This window comes from Spinacia oleracea, chromosome 4, assembly GCF_020520425.1.
Source record: "Spinacia oleracea cultivar Varoflay chromosome 4, BTI_SOV_V1, whole genome shotgun sequence".
In the NCBI taxonomy this organism is placed as follows: Eukaryota; Viridiplantae; Streptophyta; class Magnoliopsida; order Caryophyllales; family Amaranthaceae; genus Spinacia; species Spinacia oleracea.
In genome coordinates, this window is record NC_079490.1 from 152,275,629 (window position 1) to 152,282,809 (window position 7,181).

The following is a 7,181-nucleotide window of genomic DNA, read 5'->3' on the forward strand; positions in this document are numbered from 1 at the left end:
TTCAATTCACATAGACTTCCCAAATCATACCCTACAGCGGGGTAGAATAAATGGTGCACAAGGCACAAATACTTGGCTCAAAGTATGCTAGACATTCCGTACAATAGCATAACCATAATCTTGGCATGCGAAAAACTCATACATGAATATAAACTTGAACAACAAACTTGACATAATTCAGCGATTATAACAACATGATTGTTCACATAGGCTTCATAATTCCACAATAAACCATAACATGCTAGTTCACAACATCAAACATGAATTCAATAATACTTCAAGTCACATGATTCATAATTAATAATAATCACATAGTCCTCGTGTATTTGGTGGTCACCCTAGGCATGTACATACCTCGAATATCTAAGTACGGGGGCCACTTTGCGAATCACGACACAAGGCTAGAAATCACCTCCTATAATTAAAATAATGAAACTTAGTTATTATCCATGTTCACTAAATTTATAGCAACTTTTATAAACTTTAAAACCTTTAGTTTAATTAGAAATAGGTTGCCCATATTTAAAATAATAGTCTCCTTTGAATATTGAAGTACTAGTACGAAAATATTAATATTTCGCCTTAAAAAATCATTAAAAATAAAACTTTTAAGCTTTGAATTAAATCTGAAAATTAGATTTGATTTCCATAATTAAAACTACGTTAAATTATGCAAATCAATTGACCGTTAAATTAGGTTTAAAAAACCCTAACCCTAATTAATCATAAAATCGATTTAAAACGTTAAAAATTGACACTATTAAATGATCAAATCTGAAAATAATAGTTCTTTAATTTAAAATACTCCTCAACAATCCAGACACATAAACATCACAATACGGTGTTCATAACCGTTCCCAACATTTTAATTAATCAAAATCAATATTAATAATTTAACTTCAAAATACGAAATTGAAATAGAATAGGCAAGGAAGAGGAAAATTATACCAAACCGGCCTATAGCACGGTACAATCACGAATTGAATGTGATTGGGCGCAAAAAGAATTAATGGAACAAGAACAATACACACAGCACACACGAGTGGGCGTGCGTGTGTGTGTGCGGGCAACGACGAGCAAGGCAGGGGCACGGTGCTCGGCTCGGCAGCAGGCGCGAGCGAGAGAAAGAGAGGTGAGTGAGTGTGTGCAGCGAGCACACGCAAGCAGCAGCGGCAGAACAATAACAGCACCAACACGCAGCGATGGGCGTGCGTGCTGGGCGAGGGATGCGACGAGAGAGTGGGGGCGAGGTGTGCGGGCTGTACGCGAGAGGCAGCAGCAGCGTGCACGAGGGTGAGGCGAGGGCGAGTGCTCGAGGGCACGACACAAGGCAACAACGACGAGCGGGGTGCTTCGCTGCGTGTGTGCGGGTGAGGGGACAAGTACACACGAGGGCAAGAGAGAGCGAAGGAGAGGAGAGAAAGAGGAGAGAGAAAATTTAATGAAATATGGGGATCGTCAATGTGAGGGGTAATATTTATAGGTTCCTAATCCCTAGTGGCTTAGGTTTAGGGGTTTGCTTGGGGCTTTCACAATTGGGTCTGGATTAGAATTCAAATCTTTAAAACTCAGTTTGGTTCACCAACGGAATTGAATTGGGCTCGGAATTAATTTAAAACAAGCCCCAATAAATTTCTCGGCTTAAAAATAAAATAATAAATTCATTTAATTTATTTCGGAATTAATAAAATAACAATTATATTATTTTAAATAAAAATACATTTAAATCCTTATTAAATGCAATTAATTTCTAAAATTCATCAAAATACTTTATAAATATAATAAAATATATTTATAAATTCAGAAAAATACGATATATTACAATCACCATTACTGTGACACCCTAATAATTCCTTGCCTTTATAAAACCATTTTCCAACTTAAAATAAAGGAATTACTAAAGTATTACCGCCACTGTGATAACATCTAAGGCTAGTACCAGAATTATGCAGCAGAAATATAACTAACATTCAAACTTTAAATAATATATAGTTAATGGTCTCCCTACAAATTGGAATCATAACGGCCCAAAACCAAATACATTAAATAAAATCCATTAACTAAATAATTTGAATAGTCTAGGCTAACAAAAATAATAGAGTTTAATAATGCAAGAGAAAATCATCGTTCAACCATTTTCCCATGCTAGATAACTTCTTCTGCAAGTTATCTCTATAAACCTGTTTATTTAAAATCTACTCCCCAACAACGCAAATGCAATGATGGATCATCATAGAGTCATTAAGGCGAAGGCCATGCCCAAAGAGACAAAAAGCACGTAGTCAGCGAAAGCTGAGTACAAACAAGCTAGAATGAAATCCTAATATTAGCATGCCTCACTCAACAATAAAATAATCCACATGCAAAAGCCATTTAATAAACAATTAATCATGAAAACAAGACTCGACTCTTGACACGACTCTTAACTCATAGATTAATTTAGAATAAGCTTCGAACGAGCCTAAAAAGAAATGTCCATTGGATGGGTGTTGGGAGCCCACCAAACACCAGAATAATAATAATAAACGAAACCCAGTTACCGGACCATGCCGACGGAATTCCAGCGCATAAAAGAAATGAAACAACGTCTTGTATCATTAATAGAAGTACAAACCCATTGGTAAGATACTCCCCCCATTGTTCAAACTCAAGGTATATACGTTCCAAGAGTTTTGAAGCTTGTTCAGGTTGCACTTTACATTTATTAATATTTTATTCATAAGGTGAACTCAGGACACAAACAAACAAGAAATTTAATAGACGAACAACCAAACAATACTTATTTTATAATTCGTTAGGACTTGTTATCAAACATTCAAGACTCGAGTGATATTACTCCATGGTTCCCTCTCAATATACGATTGAGTCCCCAACATGCTTGTTAACAAATGGGTTGTGCACTAGGCACGAATAATCCTAATTCAATTCACTTTGACTTCCCAAACATACTCTACATATGCGGTGGCTTACATGAGTGTACCCTTCACATGTGGTAAAATAAATAGTGCAACGAGGCACGAAAAACTTGGCTCAAATATGCTAGACATTACGTACAATAGCATAAGAATAATCCCTTGCATGCGAAATAACCTATACATGCATAAAATACTTGAACAACATGCTTGATATTAAATTCAATAATCGTACATAATCACAACATGCTTGTTCACTTAAAATCCACAATTCAGTAATAATCCAAACATGTTTGTTCACACCATCAAACATGAATCCATAATAATCCAAGTAACATTAATCACAATAATAAAACATCACACGAATCCTCATGAAAATAAGGTGGTCACCCTAGACATGTACGTACCTTGTATATCTAAGTACGGAGGCCACTTTGTGATTCAAGCTCTAGGTTAGAAATCTCCTCCTATCATTAAAACAATGAAATTCAATTATTATTCATGTTCATTAAATTTCCAGCAACATTATTTAGTTTTAAAGCACTTGAATTAATTAGAAATTACTCGTTCGTTAATAAAATAGTAGTCTCAATTGAACAACTAAAGCCCTAGCATGAAATTAATTTATTTTCATACTAAAACCATTAAATATTGACACTTGAGGTCTTTAAAACAAATTTGAATATTATAATTGATTATCATAATTAAAATTGTCATATAATTATGCTAATCAATTAGTCATAAGGTTTGAACTAAAACCCTAACCCTAATTCACCATTAAAATCAATTTAAACCTTAAAAGTCAAAGCTTTATTTAATAATTGAAATATGAAAATTATTATACTTCACATAAAAATTCTCCTCAATAATCTAAATACATAAGTCCTCAATTTTGGTGTTCATAACCAATCACAACATATTAACCAATCATAATCCCATATTAATCATAAAAAACCATAATTTAACACAAAATTTAAATAGAGAAGATTAGGAAGAAGATGAATTATACGAAGCCGACCTATAGCACGGCACGATCACGAATTAATGTGACCGGGCGCAAAAGAAATGGACGAACAAGAGGAAGGAAGCACGGCAACACAACAGTGGTGTTGTTGTTGTGTGCGAGTGTGCGGACAACAGGGGCGCAAGCACACGACAGGGGCAGCGAGGTAGAGGCATTGGGCGTCGAGTGAAAAGGGGCGTTGGGCGTCGAGGCAGACAACACGCAGCAGCAGCAGCGAGGGCACGCGAGAGGGAGATGGGGCAGCAAGCGATGGCTCGCGTGGCTGAGCAGGGCGGTATGCAGCAACAGCGAGGCACGCGTGTGGTGCGGTGCTCGGCTGGGCGCACGAAGGGAAGGGAAGAGAGGAGAGTGTCGTGTGGAGTAAGAAAGAGAGAGGAGAGTGTCGTGTGGAGTAAGAAAGAGAGAGGAGAGAGGAGAGAGTTTGAGGGTTTATAAAATAACAAGTGGGGATTTGTGAGGTATCAAGGGGCATTTATAGTTTTCGTATTCTTTGAGGGTTTATAAAACCGGGCTTGCTTTAGTTTGTTTGGGCTAGAATTGAATAAGGTTAATGGATTATTCACTTGGGCTTCCTATAGAAATTAGACTAGGCTTTGGAATGATTCGAATCGTTTTAATTTCAAAACCCAAATGAATTCCCAACTTGAAATTTAAATTCGTTTCGTAATTAATTAAAATAATAAATATTCTAATTAATAAAATACATTAAAATAATATTTAAATGCGGTTTAAATTCTAAAAATTAATAAAATGCTTTATAAATATAACAAAATATATTTATAAATAAGCAAAAATACGAGACATTAAAATTACTAGCAGAAGAAGGGAGACAAGACCTAATTTTACTCTTAACACATTCTTGGATCTGCGGAACTGATCTGGACATGGTTGGAATTTTCTTCTCCCAAAAACATTCATTTCTAGCTGGCCAAACTTGGTAAACACAAGCGCACAATCCTGCACAAATTACCGTCTTTTTGAACTTTGTGTTATTACTTCTTGCCACCCATCTACATAGGGGAGAAAATTGCAAGCTAGAGCTGGAAATCAATAGTCACGTCTTGATCACCTTGACAATGCTAAAGTTGTACAAACACTCAAAAAAGAGGTGAGAGTGAGACTCAAAATGCATAGGACAGAGGGTGCACGTTGAAGGAAATAATGCCCTTGGTCCAATTTTGCATTTAATGTCAAGTCTAATAAATGAGGTTCAGTATTTATTAACAAGTTAATAATTCGGTGAGATCAAATGATCTGAATGTCTGGCTAGAGGTCGCTTCAGTTCAAGTGGAATTAATAATATTAATCCACAGCTTACTCTTGACTGAACCCGTAGGGTCATACAAATAGTACGTAAACGGATAAAGTATTTAAGTGAATTTAATATTCATTAATTACTCTATTTATGGTCATTCGGAAATGATGGATCTTGGTTCTAGTGGGAGCTAAAATCATCACAAGGCAAAGAAAGGGTATTACCGAAATTGAAGATATTACCGGAACGGAAATATGGTTCATGAAAGAAATATAAATATTATCCAAGTCGAAGATACTGCCGGAAACGAAAATATGTTCGTATCGAAAAATATTATCGGAAAAAGAAATATTGCCAGAATCGGAAATATTGCCGGAAACGGAAACATTACCGGATTCGGAAATATTGTCGAAATCGGAAAATATTATCGGAATCGGGAATACTAACGGAAACGTAAATATTGTTCGAATCGGAAATAAATTCTGGAAAACGGAAAACGAATCGGAGGCACGATGAGCGATTGCTCGACGAGCAAAGCCTGCGAGAAGCAAGGCCCATCGCCTAGCAGGCCTGCGCGCACGGAGCATCAGCCATGGGCCAGCAGCCACAGCGTGGCCTGCAAGGCAGCATGGGCGGCGAGCACATACAACCACATCCATGGGCTTGCAATGCGCGCCAAGGCTCCATGGGCCTGCAAGGCTTCGTGGGCGGCAAGCAAGTCTTGTGCGCCAAGGCCCGATGCCCCATACGCTTTACTTAGGCGCCAAGTTACTTGGCTGTAAGTAAGATTGTTTTCCTAATCCTACAACAATTGGACTTCTAGGTATTTAATTAATCCTAGAATTCTAATGGAAATAGGTAACTAGAATCCTAATAGGTTTAGTTATTTGATTCTTAGTAGGAGTACAATTCTCTATTTCCCACCATATAAATATGTGGTTCATGATCACAATTTATACAAAACATTCAATACATTATATTCAAGGGAGAATTTATATTTGCCTATCACATTTGTGAGTTTCCCGAGTGCACATAAAACCTTAGATAATATTCTAGTCGGTTGAATCTAAGGCGGATCCGGACGTGCTGTGGACTTGCTACGGAGGGACGACACTTGGAGTCCTTTAATTTTTCTTGTTCGGTTTGGGAGCAGCTAGGGAAGGCACGCATTGCACAGTATGTATACTGAATTATGCTAATTGATTATGTGGCAATTAATTTGGATTCTTGGCTTTTATTGTAATCCCCCGTAAATTTCGTAACATTAAATATATATTTTAATGTATAGTTAATTATATTTAAATAAGAATTTACGAATTTTAGAAATAAATATATATTTAACTTATATTTATTTTATTTCATTTTGAATATATTTAACCACCTTGCTCAGCCGTCGCCGCCCTTGCGACCATCTGCCGTCGTGGCTCTGTCCGCCGACCGCCCAAAACCCTCCTCTTTTCTTGGTTATTTCTTGAACTCTAAGCAATTGAATTAAGTATTCTAATTTAAATGTTATTAATCTAAGTTATATAGTAATTAAATTGAATTTATGATTTAATTAGAATTTCAGAATTTTATATTATGTTTAAATAATATATGTAATTTTCAGATTATATAAATACATGGAAATATTAATTTTTGATTATCTAAAGTATGAATTTCAAGGTTTTAATAGTTGTAAATCATGGTAGGACGATTGTGGATTATTAAATTTATTGTTTCGATGTTCTAAGAACGTAGATTGGCCTTGGTGAAGTTTTTAAATAAGTTTATATTGCTAAAAAATTAAACTACGGTGTTTGCAAAGAGTTTTCAACGAATTTCAATCACTAATTCAATAATTATGATGCTAGGAAATCAAATGTTCAATTTTTGATATTGGGGAAGGTTCTAAATATGTTTAGGATGTATTTAGAATGCTTTATTATAGTCGTGAATGATTAGGAATTGATTGGGAATATTTGTTGGTTGTTTTAGGCGGAGAATTCTC